Genomic DNA, 22,224 nt, shown 5'->3' with positions numbered 1-22,224 from the left:
AGAGTGAGGGGGGTGGCGTGGGAGGGGATTAACAGGAGCAGGAACAGCCTTGGTGCCAAACTGGCCCAGTGACAGAGAGCATTCAGTTTTTTTTTTCAGCCTTGCCAATTGCCGAGCTCAGAGCAGGTCAGGACAGGTAGACCCTCCAAGGTGGCATCATGAGTGCCCCGGACGAGATACATTTGGTATCCCAGAGTTATTTTTTTTGGAGCTGGGTTTCATGGTGACCGCAAGGACGTGGGGCACGGCGGTGAGCGCTGCTTCCTCACAGCACCAGGGACCCGGGTTCGATTCCCGGCTCGGGTCACTGTCTGTGTGGAGTCTGCACGTTCTCCCCGTGTCTGCGTGGGTTTCCTCCGGGTGTTCCGGTTTCCTCCCACACTCCAAAGTTATGCAGGTTAGGTGGATTGGCCATGCTAAATTGCCCCTCAGTGTCCAAAGATGTACAGGGTAGGTGGATTGGCCATGCTAAATTGTCCCTTAGTGTCCAAAGTTGTGCGGTTTAGATGGATTGGCCGTGCGAAATTGCCCCTTAGTGTCCAAAGATGTGCAGGTTAGGTGGATTGGCCATGCTAAATTGCCCCTTAGTGTCCAAAGATGTGCAGGTTAGGTGGGTTGGCCATGCTAAATTGCCCCTTAGTGTCCAAAGATGTGCGGGTTAGGTGGATTGGCCTTACTAAACTGTCCCTTAGTGTCCAAAGATGTGTGGGTTACATGGATTGGCCATGCTAAATTGCCACTTAGTGTCCAAAGATGTGCGGGTTAGGTGGATTGGCCATGCTAAATTGCCACTTAGTGTCCAAAGATGTGCGGGTTAGGTGGATTGGCCATGCTAAATTGCCCTAGTGTCCAAAGATGTGTAGGTTAGGTGGATTGGCCATGCTAAATTGCCCCTTAGTGTCCAAAGATGTGTGGGTTAGGTGGATTGGCCATGCTAAATTAACCCTAGTGTCACGGGGACCAGCTGGGGTAAATATGTGGGGCTATGAGGAGAGGGCCTGCATGGGACTTGTGGTCAGTATAGGCACGATGGGCCAAATGGCCTCCTTCTGCACTGTCGGGATTCTATTTGGACCCGTGTCCTCAGAGCCTCTGGAATATTACAAGTCCAGTAACGGCCAGATCGGGAGGCTGGAGGTGATACCGCTGTGACTGGGGCGATGGAGACATCTTATTGCGGGGGTTCTAAGTCACAGCCATCGGACATCGCGCCTGCCTCGAAGCCGAGTGGCAGCGGAAATTTCTTCTTTATTCATTTGTATGACCTGGGCATCGCTGGCTGGGCCAGCATTTATTATGATGTGGAGATGCCGGCGTTGGAACTACACCAGCATTTATTACCCAGCCCTAGTTGCCCGAGGGCAGTTGATTTGATTTGATTTATTATTGTCACGTGTATTGGGATACAGTGAAAAGTATTGTTTCCTGCGCGCTATACAGACAAAGCATACCGTTCATAGAGTACATAGGGGAGAAGGATTTGATTTATTATTGTCACATGTATTGGGATACAGTGAAAAGTATTGTTTCCTGCGCGCTATACAGACAAAGCATACCGTTCATAGAGAAGGAAAGGAGAGAGTGCAGAATGTAGTGTTACAGTCATAGCTAGGGTGGAGAGAAAGATCAACTTAATGTGAGGTAGGTCCATTCAAAAGTCTGATGGCAGCAGGGAAGAAGCTGCTCTTGAGTCGGTTGGTCCATGACCTCAGACTTTTGTATCTTTTTCCCGACGGAAGAAGGTGGAAGAAAGAATGTCCGGGGTGCGTGGGGGTCCTTGATTATGCCGGCTGCTTTTCCCCGAGGCAGCGGGAAGTGTAGACAGAGTCAATGGATGGGAGGCTGGTTTGCGTGATGGATTGGGCTACATTCATGACTTTTTGTAGTTTCTTGCGGTCTGGGGCAGAGCAGGAGCCCAGACCAAGCTGTGATACAACCAGAAAGAATGCTTTCTATGGTGCATCTGTAAAAGTTGGTGAAAGTCGTAGCTGACATGGCAAATTTCCTTAGTCTTCTGAGAAAGTAGAGGCGTTGGTGAGGCTTTCTTAACTATAGTGTCGGCATGAGGGGACCAGGACAGGTTGTTGGTGATCTGGTCAGCCATATTGCTATGGTTCTAGAGTCACATGTAGGCCAGACCAGGTAAGGATGGATGATTTCCTTCCCTGAAGGGACGTCACTGAACCAGGTAGTAAACCTGCCTCATCGCGCCAGGGACCTGGGTTCAATTCCAGCCTCGAGTCACAGTCTGCGTGAGGTTTGCATGTTCTCCCCGTGTCTGCATGGCTTTCCTCCGGGTGCTCTGGTTTCCTCCCACACTCCAAGGATGAGTGGGTTAGTTTGATTGGCCGTGCTAAATTGCCCCTTAGTGTCAGGGAGATTAGTGGGGTAAATGCATGGAGCTATGGGGATAAGACCTGGGTGGGATTGTTGTTGGTGCAGACTCGATGGGCTGAATGGCCTCCTTCTGCGCTGTAGGGATTCGATGATTCTAAATCAGTGAACCAGATAGGTTTTTCCGACAATCGACAATGGGTCATCAGTAGATTCTTAATTCCAGTTATTTTTTATTGAATTCAAATTCCACTATCTGCCGTGGCGGGATTCGAACCCAGATCCCCAGAACATTAGCTGAGTTTCTGGGTTAATAGTCTGGTGATAATACCACTAGGCCATCGCCTGGCCTCCCCTATATGGCTCACAAAATCTTTTACCTGGTGCCATCCTTCTTCCACTGAGGGATCCCAGTTGGGATCATCGAGCCTTGGCAGAGGTTGGGAGGAGTGTGGCCCGTGAGATCTTCCCATCTTCCACAGTCTCCCCCCTCCAACCCCCCCCCCCCCCAACCACCCCCCACCCACCCACCCACCCACCCCACCCCACCCCACCCCACCCCACCCTCCCGCTGTTAGCTGATCCAAGACTTTTCATATCCAAACTCATACCGAGAGCCCGACTCACCCATCGCCATCTCCACTTCCCACCCACCCACCCCCCCCCACTGACCCTCTTTGGCTCCCAAGTTGGCCCTCTTCCTGACCTCCATCCCTACAATCCTCCGGGATTCCTGCCCTCCTCCGATTTTGGCCTCTTGAGCATTCCCTGACTCCCATCGCTCCACCATTGGCGGCCTTCCCTTCAGCAGCCTGGAGGGTCCCTAACTCTTGGGATTCCCTCCCTAAATCTCTGTGTCTCCCTCTCTCTCCCCTCCTTTAAGACACCCTTTGACCAACTCTTATGGTCACCTGTTCTGACACCGCTGCTGTGAAGCACTCTGGGAGATTTTACCACATTGACGGTGCTATATCAATGCAAATTGTTGAAGAACAAACAAAGAAGGAAGAAAATTCCAGCACAGGAACAGGCCCTTCGGCCCTCCAAGCCTGCACCCACCATGCTGCCCATCTGAACTAAAACCCTCTACCCTTCCGGGGACCGTATCCCTCTATTCCCATCCTATTCATGTATTTGTCAAGACGCCCCTTAAAAGTCACTATCGTATCTGCTTCTACTACCTCCCAGGGCAGCGGGTTCCAGGCACCCACCACCCTCTGTGTAAAAAGCTTGCCTTGTACATCTCCTTTAAACCTTGCCCCTCGCACCTTAAACCTGTGCCCCCCTAGTAATTGACTCTTCCATCCTGGGAAAAAGCTCCTGACAATCCACTCTGTCCGTGCCTCTCATAATCTTGTAGACTTCTATCAGGTTGCCTCTCAACCTCCGTCGTTCCAGTGAGAACAAACCAAGTTTCTCCAACCTCTCCTCATAGCTAAAGCCCTCCATACCAGGCAACATCCTGGTAAATCTTTTCTGTCCCCTCTCCAAAGCCTCCACATCCTTCTGGTAGTGTGGCGACCAGAATTGAACACTATATTCCAAGTGCGGCCTAACTAAGGTTCTATAAAGCTGCAACATGACTTGCCAATTTGTAACCTCAATGCTGCGGCCGGTGAAGACAAGCATGCCGTATGCCTTCTTGACTACCTTCTCCACCTGCGTTGCCACTTTCAGTGACCTGTGTACCTGTACACCCAGATCCCTCTGCCTATCAATACTGTTGAGGGTTCTGCCATTTACTGTATATTTCCTATCTGTATTAGACCTTCCAAAATGCATTACCTCACATTTGTCCGGATTAAACTCCATCTGCCATCTCTCTGCCCAAGTCTCCAACTGATCTATATCCTGCTGTATCCTCCGACAGTCCTCATCGCTATCTGCAAATCCACCAACCTATGTGTCGTCCGCTAACTTACTAGTCAAACCAGTTACATTTTCCTCCAAATCATTTATATATATTACAAACAGCAAAGGTCCCAGCACTGATCCCTGAGGAACACCACTTGTCACAGCCCTCCATTCAGAAACGCACCCTTCCACTGCTATCCTCTGTCTTCTGTGACCGAGCCAGTTGTGTATCCATCTTGTTGTTGAACCATTCACTTCTGATTTGCAGGTTTCCACTTGAAGGGTTAAGATCCGCAGCGATTATTCTGCTTTGCGATAAGAAGCAGGAAGGCGCAGATTCCCGCTCAATCTTGCCCTTTCATTGCAGATGCAAAGGGAGGAATTTGCCGAAACTAACACGCTTTTCTGACTCAGAGAAGATCGCTGGGAAAGTCTCGAAAATGAAGTGGCAGAGAGAAATCAAAAGTGGGCTGTGATCACTGGTTCAACGGAGGGAAACACGGCTGCCGGCCTGTGCACAGCAAGATCCCACAAGCAGCCACGTGTCGGTTTGATGTCAAGATAGAATCCATAGAATCCCCACATTGCAGAAGGAGGCTATTCAGCCCATCATGTCTGTACGGAGCACAATCCCATCCAGGCCATATTCCTATAACCTCACACATTTACCCTGCTAATCCCCCTGACACTAAGGGACAATTTAGCATGGCCAATCCACCTAACCTACACATCTTTGGACACTCGGGGACAATTTAGCATGCCAATCCACCTAACCTGCACATCTTTGGACACTAAGGGACAATTTAGCATGGCCAATCCACCTAACCTACACATCTTTGGACACTCGGGGACAATTTAGCATGCCAATCCACCTAACCTGCACATCTTTGGACACTAAGGGACAATTTAGCATGGCCAATCCTTGTAACCTGCACATCTTTGGACACTAAGGGGCAATTTAGCATAGCCAATCCACCTAACCTGCACATCTTTGGACATTAAGAGGCAATTTAGCATAGCCAATCCACCTAACCTACACATCTTTGGATACTAAGGGGCAATTTAGCATAGCCAATCCACCTAACCTGCACATCTTTGGACATTAAGAGGCAATTTAGCATAGCCAATCCACCTAACCTACACATCTTTGGACACTAAGAGGCAATTTAGCATAGCCAATCCACCTAACCTACACATCTTTGGACACTAAGAGGCAATTTAGCATAGCCAATCCACCTAACCTACACATCTTTGGACACTAAGGGGCAATTTAGCATGGCCAATCCACCTAACCCGCACATCTTTGGACACTAGGGCAATTTAGCATGGCCAATCCATGTAACCCGCACATCTTTGGACTGTGGGACACCGGAGCACCTGGTGGAAACCCATGCAGACACGGGGAGAAAGTGCAGATTCCACACAGTGACCCGCGGCTGGAATTGAACCCGGGTCCCTGGTGCTGTGAGGCAGCTGTGCTAACCACTGTGCTGGACACCAGGACCCCGCCTTGCTCTTCTTTAAGTGGGAAGGGAGGGTGTCGGTTCAACATCTGGGTCTGTACTCGATGGAGTTTAGAAGTATCGGGGGGGGTGGGGGGCGGTACCTTATTGAAACTTACAGAATACTGCGAGGCCTGGATAGACGGGACGTGGAGAGGATGTTTCCAGTAGTGGGAGAGATGAGAACTCAAGGGCACAACCTCGGGCTAAAGGGACGATCCTTTAAAACAGAGATAAGGAGGAATTTCTTCAGCCAGAGGGTGGTGAATGTGTGGAACTCTTTGCCGCAGAAGGCTGTGGAGGCCGGGTCATTGAGTGTCTTTAAGACAGAGATAGATAGGTTCTTGATTAATAAGGGGATCAGGGGTTACGGGGAGAAGGCAGAAGAATGGGGATAAGAATCACGTCAGCCATGATTGAATGGCAGAGCAGATGCAATGGGCCGAATGGCCTAATTCTGTTCCTTTACCTTATGGTCTTATAGATTGAAGAACAGCGCCCCTGACAACGCAGCACTCCCTCAGTGTTGCACCGGGATGTCGGCTAAGATTTTTTGCATTCCAGTCAATGCAGATCAGGACACAGGGATAGAGTCCCGTGGGAGTGTCCTCACTCAAAGCCTTGAAGGCGGCAGGAGTGGTTGAGAATATTGGGATTGTTGTGAGCGAGGCAGAGAATGCAAAAACGTGGAGGTCATATTAATCTTTTGGGGGTGGCGACGGCCTAATGGTATTATCACGAGACTATTAATCCAGAAACTCAGCGAATGTTCTGGGGGACCCGGGTTCGAATCCCGCCACGGCAGATGGTGGAATTTGAACTCAATAAAATAATATCTGGAATTAAGAATCTACTGATGACCCATTGTCGGAAAAACCCATCTGGTTCACTGATGTCCTTTTGGGAAGGAAATCTGCCGTCCTTACCCGGTCTGGCCTACATGTGACTCCAGAGCCACAGCAATGTGGTTGACTCTCAACTGCCCTCCAAGGGCAACTAGGGATGGGCAATAAATGTTGGCCCAGCCAGCGACGCCCATGTCCCACGAATGAATAAAAAAAACTTTTATAAAACATGTTACCTCAATTTTGGGCTCAGAGGCAATGTGGAATTTAGTCGTTCCTGGGATGTGGGCGTCGCTGGCTAGGCCAGCATTTGTTGCCCATATATAATTGCCCATTGAGCAGGTGGTGGGTGAGTCACCCTCTTGAACCCGCTGCAGGCCACACGGTGTAGGTACACCCACAGCGCTGTTAGGGAGGGAGTTCCAGGATTTTGACCCAGCGACAGTGAAGGAACGGCCGATATATTTCCAAGTCAGGATGGCGAGTGGCTCGGAGGGGAACCTCTAGGTGGTGGTGTTTCCTCGGGTATCTGCTGCCCTTGTCCTTCTAGGTGGGCAAGGTCATGGGTTTGGAAGGTGCTGTTTGAAGGAATCTTGGTGAGTTGCTGCAGTGGACCTTATGCATGGCTACCAATGTGCGTTGGTGGTGGAGACCACCAATATTTAAGATGGTGGATGGGGGGCCAATCAAGCGGGGCTGCTTTGCCCTGGATGGTGTCGAGCTTCTTGAGTGTTGTTGGAGCCGCTCCCATCCCGGCAAGTGGGGAGTATTCCATCACACTCCTGACTTGCGGCTTGTCGATGGTGGACAGGCTTTGGGGGATTCAGGAGGTGAGTTACTCGCCACAGGATTCCCAGTCTCTGACCTGCTCCGGTAGCCGCGGTATTTATATGGCGGGGTCCAGTTCACTTTCTGGTCAATGGCAACCCCGAGGATGTTGACAGTGGAGAATTCAACAATGGGAATTCCATTGACTGTCAAGGGGTGATGGGTAAATTCTCCTTCATGTTGGTCAGTGCCTGGCGTGACTTTACCAGCCCATGGAATCCCTACAGTGCAGAAGGAGTCAATCGGCCCATTGAGTCTGCACCTACTCGCTGACAGAGTGTCTTACTTAGGACCTTTTCCCCGACCTATCCCCATAAACCTGCACATTTACCATAGCTAATGTACCTAACCCACACATCTTTGGACGCTAAGGGGCAATTTAGCATGGCCAATCCACCCAACCCACACATCTTTGGACACTAAGGGGCAATTTAGCATGGCCAATCCATCTAACCTGCACATCTTTGGACACTAAGGGGCAATTTAACACGGCCAATCCACCTAACCTGCACATCTTTGGACACTAAGGGGCAATTTAACACGGCCAATCCACCTAACCTGCACATCTTTGGACACTAAGGGGCAATTTAACACGGCCAATCCACCTAACCTGCACATCTTTGGACGCTAAGGGGCAATTTAGCATGGCCAATCCACCCAACCCACACATCTTTGGACACTAAGGGGCAATTTAACACGGCCAATCCACCTAACCTGCACATCTTTGGACACTAAGGGGCAATTTAACACGGCCAATCCACCTAACCTGCACATCTTTGGACACTAAGGGGCAATTTAACACGGCCAATCCACCTAACCTGCACATCTTTGGACACTAAGGGGCAATTTAACACGGCCAATCCACCTAACCTGCACATCTTTGGATACTAAGGGACAATTTAGCATGACCAATCAACCCTAATCTTTGGAGTGTGGGACGAAACCGGTGCACCCAGAGGAAACACCCGCAAACGCGGGGGACAACGTGCAAACTCCACACAGTCACCTGAGGCCAGAATCAAACCGGGCCCCTGGCGCAGCGAGGCAGTTCCAGCCCTGTGCTGGCACAGACTGCTCCAGTATCAGAGGAGTTACTTCATCTGGGGAAAGACAGGGACAAGTTGGGATGGTTTCTCCGTAGAGCAGAGTAGGTCGAGGAGGGATACAATAGAGGCATTCAGAGTTATGAAGGCTTTCTGAAATGAGACAGTCTCCAGTAAGAGGGGGCGGGGGGGGTCACTAACCAGAGGGACACAGGTAGAAGGTAAGTGACCAAAGAAACAATAGCAACGTGAGGGTAACATTTTTACACGGCAAGTTCTCGTGACCTGGAACACTGCCCGAGAGGACAGTGGAATCGAACTCCACTTTCAAAAGAGGATGACTTGACGAGGAAATGTTTATAGGGGTGGAGTCAAAGAGCAGGAGAAAGGGGACTCACTGAATCTCTCTTTCAAAGGCGCTCTGGACTAAATTGGCTCTTTCTGTGCTGTTTTGTACACAGCCAATGTCCAAGGCCCCTCAACGCAATGCTCGCAGTGAGGAAATCAGAGAACTTTCCAATTACTTGCAGCCAGAAGCTTTAGTGTAAACTAACTTCACCCGAACTCAAGCAAAACACTGCAGGTGCTGCAAATCCGATATAAAACCCCCAAATCCAGGGACTAACCCTCTGACAGTGCGGCACTCCCTCAGCACTGACCCTCTGACAGTGCGGCACTCCCTCAGCACTGACCCTCTGACAGTGCGGCACTCCCTCAGCACTGACCCTCTGACAGTGCGGCACTCCCTCAGCACTGACCCTCTGACAGTGCGGCACTCCCTCAGCACTGACCCTCTGACAGTGCGGCATTCCCTCAGCACTGACCCTCTGACAGTGCGGCACTCCCTCAGCACTGACCCTCTGACAGTGCAGCGCTCCCTCTGCACTGACCCTCTGACAGTGCGGCACTCCCTCAGCACTGACCCTCTGACAGTGCGGCACTCCCTCAGCACTGACTCTCTGACAGTGCGGCACTCCCTCAGCACTGACCCTCTGACAGTGCGGCACTCCCTCAGCACTGACGCTCTGACAGTGCAGCGCTCCCTCAGCACTGACACTCTGACAGTGCGGAGCTCCCTCAGCACTGACCCTCTGACAGTGCGGCACTCCGTCAGCACTGACTCTCTGACAGTGCGGCACTCCCTCAGCACTGACCCTCTGACAGTGCGGCACGCCCTCTGCACTGACCCTCTGACAGTGCGGCACTCCCTCAGCACTGACCCTCCAAAAGTGCGGCACTCCCTCAACACTGACCCTCTGACAGTGCGGCACTCACTCAGCACAGACCCTCTGACAGTGCGGCACTCACTCAGCACTGACCCTCTGACAGTGCGGCACTCCCTCAGCACTGACCCTCCAAAAGTGCGGCACTCCCTCAGCACTGACCCCCTGACAGTGCGGCACTCCCTCAGTACTGACCCTCTGACAGTGCGGCACTCCCTCAGTACTGACCCTCTGACAGTGCGGCACTCCGTCAGCACTGACTCTCTGACAGTGCGGCACTCCCTCAGCACTGACCCTCTGACAGTGCGGCACGCCCTCTGCACTGACCCTCTGACAGTGCGGCACTCCCTCAGCACTGACCCTCCAAAAGTGCGGCACTCCCTCAGCACTGACCCTCTGACAGTGCGGCACTCCCTCAGCACTGACCCTCTGACAGTGCGGCACTCACTCAGCACTGACCCTCTGACAGTGCGGCACGCCCTCTGCACTGACCCTCTGACAGTGCGGCACTCCCTCAGTACTGACCCTCTGACAGTGCGGCACTCCCTCAGCACTGACCCTCCAAACGTGCGGCACTCCCTCAGCACTGACCCTCTGACAGTGCGGCACTCCCTCAGCACTGACCCTCTGACAGTGCGGCACTCCGTCAGCACTGACCCTCTGACAGTGCGGCACTCCCTCAGCACTGACCGTCTGACAGTGCGGCACTCCCTCAGCACTGACTCTCTGACAGTGCGGCACTCCCTCAGCACTGACCCTCTGACAGTGCGGCACTCCCTCAGCACTGACCCTCTGACAGTGCGGAGCTCCCTCAGCACTGACCCTCTGACTGTGCGGAGCTCCCTCAGCACTGACCCTCTGACAGTGCGGAGCTCCCTCAGCACTGACCCTCTGACAGTGCGGCACTCCCTCAGCACTGACCCTCTGACAGTGCGGCACTCCCTCAGTACTGGCTCTCTGACAGTGCGGCACTCCCTCAGCACTGACCCTCTGACAGTGCGGCACTCCCTCAGCACTGACCCTCTGACAGTGCGGCACTCCGTCAGCACTGACCCTCTGACAGTGCGGCACTCCCTCAGCACTGACCGTCTGACAGTGCGGCACTCCCTCAGCACTGGCTCTCTGACAGTGCGGCACCCTCTCAGCACTGACCCTCTGACAGTGCGGCACTCCCTCAGCACTGACCCTCTGACAGTGCGGCGCTCCCTCAGCACTGACCCTCTGACAGTGCGGCACTCCCTCAGCACTGATCCTCTGACAGTGCAGCACTCCCTCATCACTGACCCTCAGACAGTGCGGCACTCCCTCAGCACTGACCCTCTGACAGTGCGGCACTCCCTCAGCACTGACCCTCTGACAGTGCAGCGCTCCCTCAGCACTGACCCTCTGACAGTGCGGAGCTCCTTCAGCACTGACCCTCTGACAGTGCGGAGCTCCCTCAGCACTGACCCTCTGACAGTGCGGCACTCCGTCAGCACTGACTCTCTGACAGTGCGGCACTCCCTCAGCACTGACCCTCTGACAGTGCGGCACTCCCTCAGCACTGACCCTCTGACAGTGCGGCGCTCCCTCAGCACTGACCCTCTGACAGTGCGGCACTCCCTCAGCACTGACCCTCTGACAGTGCGGCGCTCCCTCAGCACTGACCCTCTGACAGTGCGGCACTCCCTCAGCACTGACCCTCTGACAGTGCAGCGCTCCCTCAGCACTGACCCTCTGACAGTGCGGCACTCCCTCAGCACTGTCTCTTTGACAGTGCGGCACTCCCTCAGCACTGACCCTCTGACAGTGCGGCACTCCCTCAGCACTGACCCTCTGACAGTGCGGAGCTCCCTCAGCACTGACCCTCTGACAGTGCGGCGCTCCCTCAGCACTGACCCTCTGACAGTGCGGCACTCCCTCAGCACTGACCCTCTGACAGTGCAGCGCTCCCTCAGCACTGACCCTCTGACAGTGCGGAGCTCCCTCAGCACTGACCCTCTGACAGTGCAGCGCTCCCTCAGCACTGACCCTCTGACAGTGCGGCACTCACTCAGCACTGACCCTCTGACAGTGCGGCACTCACTCAGCACTGACCCTCTGACAGTGCGGCACGCCTTCTGCACTGACCCTCTGACAGTGCGGCACTCCCTCAGCACTGACCCTCTGACAGTGCGGCACTCCCTCAGCACTGACCCTCTGACAGTGCGGCACTCCCTCAGTACTGACCCTCTGACAGTGCGGCACTCCCTCAGTACTGACCCTCTGACAGTGCGGCACTCCGTCAGCACTGACCCTCTGACAGTGCGGCACGCCCTCTGCACTGACCCTCTGACAGTGCGGCACTCCCTCAGCACTGACCCTCTGACAGTGCGGCACTCCCTCAGCACTGACCCTCCAAACGTGCGGCACTCCCTCAGCACTGACCCTCTGACAGTGCGGCACTCCCTCAGCACTGACCCTCTGACAGTGCGGCACTCCGTCAGCACTGACCCTCTGACAGTGCGGCACTCCCTCAGCACTGACCGTCTGACAGTGCGGCACTCCCTCAGCACTGGCTCTCTGACAGTGCGGCACCCTCTCAGCACTGACCCTCTGACAGTGCGGCACTCCCTCAGCACTGACCCTCTGACAGTGCGGAGCTCCCTCAGCACTGACCCTCTGACTGTGCGGAGCTCCCTCAGCACTGACCCTCTGACTGTGCGGCACTCCCTCAGCACTGACCCTCTGACAGTGCAGAGCTCCCTCAGCACTGACCCTCTGACAGTGCGGAGCTCCCTCAGCACTGACCCTCTGACAGTGCGGCACTCCCTCAGCACTGACCCTCTGACAGTGCGGCACTCCCTCAGTACTGACTCTCTGACAGTGCGGCACTCCCTCAGCACTGACTCTCTGACAGTGCGGCACTCCCTCAGCACTGACCCTCTGACAGTGCGGAGCTCCCTCAGCACTGACTCTCTGACAGTGCGGCACTCCCTCAGTACTGACCCTCTGACAGTGCGGCACTCCCTCAGCACTGACTCTCTGACAGTGCGGCACTCCCTCAGCACTGACCCTCTGACAGTGCGGCACTCCCTCAGCACTGACTCTCTGACAGTGCGGCACTCCCTCAGCACTGACCCTCTGACAGTGCGGAGCTCCCTCAGCACTGACCCTCTGACTGTGCGGCACTCCCTCAGCACTGACCCTCTGACAGTGCGGCACTCCCTCAGCACTGACCCTCTGACAGTGCGGCACTCCCTCAGCACTGACTCTCTGACAGTGCGGCACTCCCTCAGCACTGACCCTCTGACAGTGCGGCACTCCCTCAGCACTGACTCTCTGACAGTGCGGCACTCCCTCAGCACTGACCCTCTGACAGTGCGGCACTCCCTCAGCACTGACCCTCTGACAGTGCGGCACTCCCTCAGCACTGACCCTCTGACAGTGCGGCACTCCCTCAGCACTGACCCTCTGATAGTGCGGCACTCCCTCAGCACTGATCCTCTGATAGTGCGGCACTCCCTCAGTACTGACCCTCTGACAGTGCGGCACTCCCTCAGCACTGACCCACTGACAGTGCGGCACTCCCTCAGTACTGACTCTATGACAGTGTGGCACTCCCTCAGCACTGATCCTCTGACAGTGCAGCACTCCCTCAGCACTGACCCTCAGACAGTGCGGCACTCCCTCAGCACTGACCCTCAGACAGTGTGGCACTCCCTCAGCACTGACCCTCTGACAGTGCGGCACTCCCTCAGCACTGACCCTCAGACAGTGCGGCACTCCCTCAGCACTGACCCTCTGACAGTGCGGCGCTCCCTCAGCACTGACCCTCTGACAGTGCAGCGCTCCCTCAGCACTGACCCTCTGACAGTGCGGCACTCCCTCAGCACTGTCTCTCTGACAGTGCGGCACTCCCTCAGCACTGACCCTCCAAAATTGCGGCACTCCCTCAGCACTGACCCTCTGACAGTGCGGCACTCCCTCAGCACTGACCCACTGACAGTGCGGCACTCCCTCAGCATTGACACTATGACAGTGCGGCACTCCCTCAGCACTGATCCTCTGACAGTGCGGCACTCCCTCAGCACTGACCCTCTGACAGTGCGGAGCTCCCTCAGCACTGACCCTCTGACAGTGCGGAGCTCCCTCAGCACTGACCCTCTGACTGTGCGGCACTCCCTCAGTACTGACCCTCTGACAGTGCGGCACTCCCTCAGCACTGACCCTCTGACAGTGCGGCACTCCCTCAGCACTGAACCTCTGATAGTGCGGCGCTCCCTCAGCACTGACTCTATGACAGTGTGGCACTCCCTCAGTACTGACCCTCTGACAGTGCGGCACTCCCTCAGCGCCGACCCTCCGACAGTGCGGCACTCCCTCAGCACTGACCCACTGACAGTGCGGCACTCCCTCAGCACTGACACTATGACAGTGCGGCACACCCTCAGCACTGATCCTCTGACAGTGCAGCACTCCCTCAGCACTGATCCTCTGACAGTGCGGCACTCCCTCAGTACTGACCCTCTGACAGTGCAGCGCTCCCTCAGCACTGACCCTCTGACAGTGCGGCACTCCCTCAGCACTGTCTCTTTGACAGTGCGGCACTCCCTCAGCACTGACCCTCTGACAGTGCGGCACTCCCTCAGCACTGACCCTCTGACAGTGCGGCACTCCCTCAGCACTGACCCACTGACAGTGCGGCACTCCCTCAGCACTGACACTATGACAGTGCGGCACTCCCTCAGCACTGATCCTCTGACAGTGCAGCACTCCCTCAGCACTGACCCTCTGACAGTGCGGCACTCCCTCAGCACTGACCCTCTGACAGTGCGGCACTCCCTCAGCACTGACCCTCTGACAGTGCAGCGCTCCCTCAGCACTGACCCTCTGACAGTGCGGAGCTCCCTCAGCACTGACCCTCTGACAGTGCGGAGCTCCCTCAGCACTGACCCTCTGACAGTGCGGCACTCCGTCAGCACTGACTCTCTGACAGTGCGGCACTCCCTCAGCACTGACCCTCTGACAGTGCGGCACTCCCTCAGCACTGACCCTCAGACAGTGCAGCACTCCCTCAGCACTGACCCTCTGACAGTGCGGCGCTCCCTCAGCACTGACCCTCTGACAGTGCGGCACTCCCTCAGCACTGACCCTCTGACAGTGCGGCGCTCCCTCAGCACTGACCCTCTGGCAGTGCGGCACTCCCTCAGCACTGACCCTCTGACAGTGCAGCGCTCCCTCAGCACTGACCCTCTGACAGTGCGGCACTCCCTCAGCACTGACCCTCTGACAGTGCGGCACTCCCTCAGCACTGACCCTCTGACAGTGCGGCACTCCCTCAGCACTGACCCTCTGACAGTGCAGCGCTCCCTCAGCACTGACCCTCTGACAGTGCGGCACTCCCTCAGCACTGACCCTCTGACAGTGCGGCACTCCCTCAGCACTGACCCTCTGACAGTGCGGAGCTCCCTCAGCACTGACCCTCTGACAGTGCGGCACTCCCTCAGCACTGACCCTCTGACAGTGCGGCACTCCCTCAGCACTGACCCTCTGACAGTGCGGCACTCCCTCAGCACTGACCCTCTGACAGTGCGGAGCTCCCTCAGCACTGACCCTCTGACAGTGCAGCACTCCCTCAGCACTGACCCTCTGACAGTGCGGCACTCCCTCAGCACTGACCCTCTGACAGTGCAGCACTCCCTCAGTACTGACCCTCTGACAGTGCGGCACTCCCTCAGCTCTGACCCTCTGACAGTGCGGCACTCCCTCAGCACTGACTCTCTGACAGTGCGGAGCTCCCTCAGTACTGACCCTCTGACAGTGCGGAGCTCCCTCAGCACTGACCCTCTGACAGTGCGGCACTCCCTCAGCACTGAGCCTCTGACAGTGCGGCACTCCCTCAGCACTGACCCTCTGACAGTGCGGCACTCCCTCAGCACTGACCCTCTGACAGTGCGGAGCTCCCTCAGCACTGACCCTCTGACAGTGCGGCGCTCCCTCAGCACTGACCCTCTGACAGTGCGGCACTCCCTCAGCACTGACCCTCTGACAGTGCGGAGCTCCCTCAGCACTGACCCTCTGACAGTGCGGCACTCCCTCAGCACTGACCCTCTGACAGTGCAGCGCTCCCTCAGCACTGACCCTCTGACAGTGCGGCACTCCCTCAGCACTGACCCTCCAAAAGTGCGGCACTCCCTCAGCACTAACCCTCTGACAGTGCGGCACTCCCTCAGCGCTGACCCTCTGACAGTGCGGCACTCCCTCAGCACTGACCCTCTGACAGTGCGGCACTCCCTCAGCACTGACCCTCCGACAGTGCGGCATGTCTTTCTCTGCGTCGGTTTCCTCCGGGTGCTCCAGTTTCTTCCCACAGTCCAACGATGCACAGGTTAGGTGTATTAGCCATGGTAAATTGTCCCTTAATGTCCAAAGAGTGCAGGCTTGGTGGATTGGCTGTGCTAAATTGCCCTTTAGTGTCCAAAAAGATTAGGCGATTAGTGGGTAAATGTACAAGGTTAAGGGGATTGGGTCGGGGCGGTAGGCTTGGGTCAGTTGATCTGTCGGAGAATCGGTGCAGACTTGATGGACCAAATGATTCTGTGATATAACTTGCAGATCACAACAACTCGCTGAGAATAATTCTCATCACTCGCTTGGGTTCTTTTCCCGATTCTCTTCAATCTGTGGCCCTCTGTTCACCCACCCTCCTGCCACTGGGGCCAGTTTCTACTCTTATCCAAACTCCCCCTCGATTAAATCTCTCCCCTTAACCTCCTCTGCTCCAAGGAGACCCCAGTCTCTCCACAGTGACCGACACCGCTCTCCCCCTCGCCGGGTCCTGAGGAGGGATTCGGACTCAGGTCCCCATCTCTCTCCGTCTATTAATTCTTCTTGCTCAGTCCCCCTGCTACCCCCAAGCACACACGGGCGGGAGAGCAGAATCTGGAATCAACATTTATTCATTGAAATGCAATAATACCGACCAGGTGTCTCCATAGCAGCAACATTACAAAGCTTCACTTTGGAGCTGAACCGCCCCCCCCCCCTCACCTCCAGCGAGAGAGGGGAGGGAGTCTGGGCTCCCAATTCAGTTGGCAAATCACAGTTAGACAACTTCAACCTGTCTCCCATTCACAATTCAAGAGACAACAGCTACTCTTTCGATGGCAGCCTGAAACCCTGGGGATTGCCAACTCTACCCGGATGTATTCCTGGAGCATTCATCACATGACCGCTACTCCAATCCCCTCCCACCATTGGTCCTCTGAGACTATCTCCCCCGCTCCCCACCCCCCGTTCCCCCGGCAATCGGGAAGCCCCAGTCTCCAATGGACAGCAAAGCACAAATATCTTCATTAACATGTGGGTTTCCTCCGGGTGCTCCCGTTTCCTCCCACGGGGGTCCAAAGATGTGCGGGTTGGGTGGATTGGCCGCGCGAGGTTGCCCCGAGGTGTCAGACGGACTAGCTGGGGCAAAACGCATGGGGTTCTCGGGATAGGGCCTGGGTGGGATTGTGGTCGGTACAGACTCGATGGGCCGAATGGCCTCCTTCTGCATTCTATGATTCTATCGCACCTTCCCTGCCTGGGGGGGCGGGGAACCCTGTAGGATTCATCTTGGTGGGGGGCGGGGGGGGGGGTGGGAGAACCGGGAAAGTTGGCAGCCCCAGATCTTGACTCCGAGTAAAGACGCAATGATGTCCACACATAAAACAGGACACAGTTACCCTTTGAACCCCTCTGCCATCTTGGCAAAGGATATCTCCAACATTCTAAAGCCCCCCCCCCCCAGCCCCACAACACTCCCTCCCCCCAATCAGGGTGACCCCCCCAACGCTTGTCCAATGGAGCTCGTGTGAGGTGGCGAAGCGGCGGGAGGGAGAGTGGGCAAAGGAGAGGATGGAGGGTCATTGCGCGTTGAGAATGTCCCTCACATTTCCGCGTCGCTCTTGACTGCACCCACCTCGAAGTTCAGAGACCCGTGGCTAGGTCACCATTGACATTCCGGCCAGGCCTTGTCTCCTCAGGGCGAACTAGGCCCTTTCCCCCCAACTCTTAGAGGAAGCTGGCAAAACAGCCTGAGGCCTGTGGACTACGACACAGCTCAAAGTACGGCCGTAGCGCACTCCTTCAAGGCAGAATCACGCGCAACGGGAAGGGTGTATGGAAGAAAGATTCTCATTAATAATAACTGACAAATTACAAAAGGTATATAAATATATAGATTTTTTAAAAATCAATCCTCCAAAATACTGTCAAGGCTTTGATAGAGCAATTAATAATGATCAAAATCTTAGATTGATAGACTTATTGTTGGTGTCGCTGGAAGAAGAGTCGGGCTGTCGAAGCTTTTCATCTTGTACTCATCAGGACAAACGCAAGAATGCCAAATTTCAAACTCATCACAATTTATAATGCAAAGGGTGCTGATTGGTTGGCAAGCCGACACTGATTGGACGAGGCACTGGCATGAAGCAACGGGGTGCCGAAGGCTCCCCGATCTCCCACTTCATTCGAAAAGTAAAGTAAAAGTAGTTTATTTATTAGTCACAAGTCGGCTTACATTAACACTGCAAACGAAGTTACTGTGAAAAGGGCGCAAAGGCTGGAGCACATTCCTTTTGCTTGCAGAGAACACGCCCCCCTGCGTCTGAAGCCCCAAGCATCCCCGTTACTTTCTCCTGCAGCGGAAATTGTGATCCTTTGAAAATTTGGCATTCCTGGTGAGTGTGAAATGAAAAACTTCGACTGCACTTCTCTTTTCAATAGTATTCAAGGTCAGCATTGCTAAGCAGCTTTTGTTGGTATGAGGGGCTACAGGACTGAAGATACAAAGCAGCGGCGAGCTCTTTGAACAGGCTCGAGGGGCTGAATGGCCATCGCTTGTTGCAAAGACATTATCGGTCATGGATACAGGCATGCTTTTGGAGCTCGGCAAGAATTCGGGCCTCCTCCGATAGGCAGGATCTCCCCCAGCCTTTGATTCAGTTATTAATTTGGACTGGATTACGTCTCCCTCAGAAACACGAGTTAAAACTCAAACCCGACAACTGCCTCACTCAGTCAGATCTTCCACAACTGATGTTCACAGGTTGTGTCGAACCTTTTGAGTGGACTTTTCGAATGAAAGCTTTCGAAAGGACCTACCTTATATTAAGCTGATCTTGATCTACACCCTAGCTATCTGTAATGCTACATCTGCACTCCCTCCTTTCCTCCTCCCTGATGTACTCTATGAACGGTATGCTTTGTCTGTATAGTGCAAAAAACAATACTTTTCACCGTATCCCAATACATGTGACAATAATAAACCAAATCAAACCAATTACCAGGAGCCGTCAATATAAGTCACCAATAAGTCTTGACTCGGAGGAATTTCTTGACTGAGAGAGAGTGGTGAGAATGTAGGCCTCACTCATACGCCAAAGTCCCTTTCGCTAGCTCCCCATTCCGGCAGCACTCGCTGTCAAATTCTCATCCTTGACTTCAAATCCCTCCATGATCCCCGCCCCCTCCCTATCCCTGTAACTACCTCCAGTCCCGCGACCCTCCCCGGATCTCTGCGCTCCTCCAATTCCGGCCTCTTGTACATATCTCCCGCCCCTCCACCAACTCCCATCGCTCCGCCATTGGCAGCGATGCCTTCAACTGCCTGGGGGTCCCAAGCTCTGGAGCTCCCTCCCTCAACCCTCTTGAGACGCTCCTTAGAACTGACCTCTTGGAAGCTTTTCCCCAAATGGCAATTGCAAGGGGGCACAAGTTCAAGGTAAGGGGGTGGAAAGTTTAGTGGAGGTTAGTTAGGAAGGTTCAGTCGCTGGGTATACATGGGGAGGTAGTAAATTGGATAAGACACTGGCTCAATGGAAGAAGCCAGAGAGTTGTTGTGGAGGATTGCTTCTCTGAGTGGAGGCCTGTGACTAGTGGTGTGCCGTAGGGATCGGTGTTGGGTCCATTGTTGTTTGTCATCTATATCAATGATCTGGATGATAATGTGGTAAATTGGATCAGCAAGTTTGCTGATGATACAAAGATTGGAGGTGTAGTGGACAGTGAGGAAGGTTTTCAAAGCTTGCAGAGGGATTTGGACCAACTAGAAAAATGGGCTGAAAAATGGCAAATGGAATTTAACGCAGACAAGTGTGAGATATTGCACTTTGGAAGGACAAACCAAAGAAGAACGTACAGGGTAAATGGTAGGACTCTGAAGAGTGCAGTTGAACAGAGGGATCTGGGAATACAGGTTCAGAGTTCCCTAAAAGTGACGCCACAGGTGGATAGGGTCGTAAAGAGTGCCTTTGGTACATTGGCCTTTATAAATCGGAGTATCGAGTATAAAAGTTGGAGTGTTATGGTAAGGTTATATAAGGCATTGGTGAGGCCGAATTTGGAGTATTGTGTACAGTTTTGGTCACCTAGTTACAGGAAGGATGTAAATAAGATTGAAAGAGTGCAGAGAAGGTTCACAAGGATGTTGCCGGGACTTGAGAAGCTGAGTTACAGAGAGAGATTGAATAGGTTGGGACTTTATTCCCTGGAGCGTAGAAGATTGAGGGGAGATTTGATAGAGGTGTATAAGATTTTGATGGGTATAGATAGAGTGAATGCAAGCAGGCTTTTTCCGCTGAGGCTAGGGGAGAAAAAAACCAGAGGGCATGGGTTAAGGGTGAAAGGAGAAAAGTTTAAAGGGAATATTAGGGGGGGCTTCTTCACGCAGAGAGTGGTGGGAGTGTGGAATGAGCTGCCGGATAAAGTGGTAAATGCGGGGTCACTTTTAACATTTAAGAAAAACTTGGACGGGTTCATGGATGAGAGGGGTTGGAGGGATATGGTCCAAGTGCAGGTCAGTGGGACTAGGCATAAAATGGTTCGGCACAGACAAGAAGGGCCAAAAGGCCTGTTTCTGAGCTGTAATTTTCTATGGTTCTATGGAGATGTGCGGGGGAGGTTTATTTTTACACAGAGGGTGGTGGGGGCCTGGAATGCGCTGCCAAGTGAGGTGGGTGAGGCAGTTATGTTAGCGACTTTTAAGACTTAGCTTGATAGGCATATGAACAGACGGGGAATAGAGGGATACAGGCGATTGGTTGAGATGGGACAACATGATTGGCGCAGGTTCGGAGGGCCGAAGGGCCTGTTCCTGTGCTGTTCTTTGTTCTTTGAGCAAGATTTGGACGCCTGTCCCACATACCTCCCTACGAGACTGGCTGTCGAGTTTAGCCTCAGGGCGCTGCCGTGAGGGGCAGCGTCCCCTCACCGAGGGGCGCTACGCAAATGCAAGCTGTGGAGTCAAATCAAAAAGGAGGACAAGAACCTCAGGGTGGAGTTTGCTGCCCGCCAGCAGAATCTTCCAGTCCCGCCAGCGATGGTGAACCTCCTCCTCCCACCGTGGCGGCACGGCTGGTGACATTGGCGGGACTGGAAGATTCCGCCACAGGTCAGTGGTGAGCAGTCTCTACCGCTGGAAAACTTGGGGTGGTGGGGAGGGGGGATTGTGCCTTTAGTTTCTAACAGGCGGAGGGAGGATTAAAGAACAAAGAATAGTACAGCACAGGAACAGGCCCTTCGGCCCTCCAAGCCTGCCTAAGCTAAAACCGTATGCACTTAGAGTCCGTATCCTTCCATTCCCATCCTATTCATGTATCCGTCTATTTGCCCCTTAAATGCCGCTATCGTACCCGCTCCCACCCCCTCCCCGGGCAGCGCGTTCCAGACACTCACCCCCCTCTGTGTAAAAAACTTACCTCACACATCTCCTCTAAACTATTCCCCACGCGCCTTAAACCTATGCCCCCTAGTAAGACCATAAGACATGGGAGCAGAATGAGGCCACTCGGCCCATCGAGTCTGCTCCGCCATGACTGATATTTTTCTCATCCCCCTCCGCCTGCCTTTCCCCCATAACCCCTGATCCCCTTATCAATCAAGAACCTATCTATCTCTGTCTTAAAGACACTCAATGACCCGGCCTCCACAGCCTTCTGCGGCAAAGAGTTCCACAGATTCACCACCCTCTGGCTGAAGAAATTCCTCCTCATCTCGGTTCTAAAGGATCGTCCCTTCAGCCTGAGGTTGTTCCCTCTGGTTCTAGTTTTTCCGACTCGTGGAAAAATCCTCTCCGCGTCCACTCTATTCGGGCCTCCTGTAAGTTTCAATAAGACCCCCCCTCATCCTTCTAAACTCCAATGAGTACAGACCCAGAGTCTTGACTGTTCTACCCTAGGAAAGAACAGACTATCCACTCTGTCCACGCCACTCATAATCTGGTAAACCTCTGGCAGGTCACCCCTCATTTTTTAAAGATTTTAACGGGATGAAGGGGTATGCGGAGAAAGCGGGAATGTGGCATTGGGATGGAATGATCACAGTGAATGGGCCGAATGGCCTCCTCCTGCTCCTATTTTCTGTGTGGATTGAAGGATTCCCAGCTCTGTGGGCGAAGTCATCCTCACAACTCCCCCAGCGTTCTACGTTTTGAAAATGTACTAAACCCCGTCGCTCCCTCTCAGTGGTCAGTTGCTAAAGTTCTTCTGTCCGTTCATGCTGTTCTCCTTCAGCTTTCTGTCAATCCAACCAGGGTTAATTTTTTTTTTCCCACACATACCTGTCCATGGGATGGTGAGTTGCACTTATTATC

General features: G+C 54.0%; 1 protein-coding gene across 1 annotated transcript in view; it reads right to left on the bottom strand.

The window, feature by feature from the left end:
* tnfsf12 (TNF superfamily member 12) overlaps positions 1-22,224 on the bottom strand; it is a 92,401-nt gene that overhangs the window by 29,775 nt on the left and 40,402 nt on the right. The gene's annotated exons all lie outside the window — the stretch shown is intronic.

The sequence above is a fragment of the Mustelus asterias genome, chromosome 31 (genome assembly GCF_964213995.1).
Source record: "Mustelus asterias chromosome 31, sMusAst1.hap1.1, whole genome shotgun sequence".
Classification (NCBI taxonomy): Eukaryota; Metazoa; Chordata; class Chondrichthyes; order Carcharhiniformes; family Triakidae; genus Mustelus; species Mustelus asterias.
The sequence above is the reverse complement of the archived record's forward strand: the minus strand, read 5'-3'. Positions and strand labels throughout refer to the sequence as shown.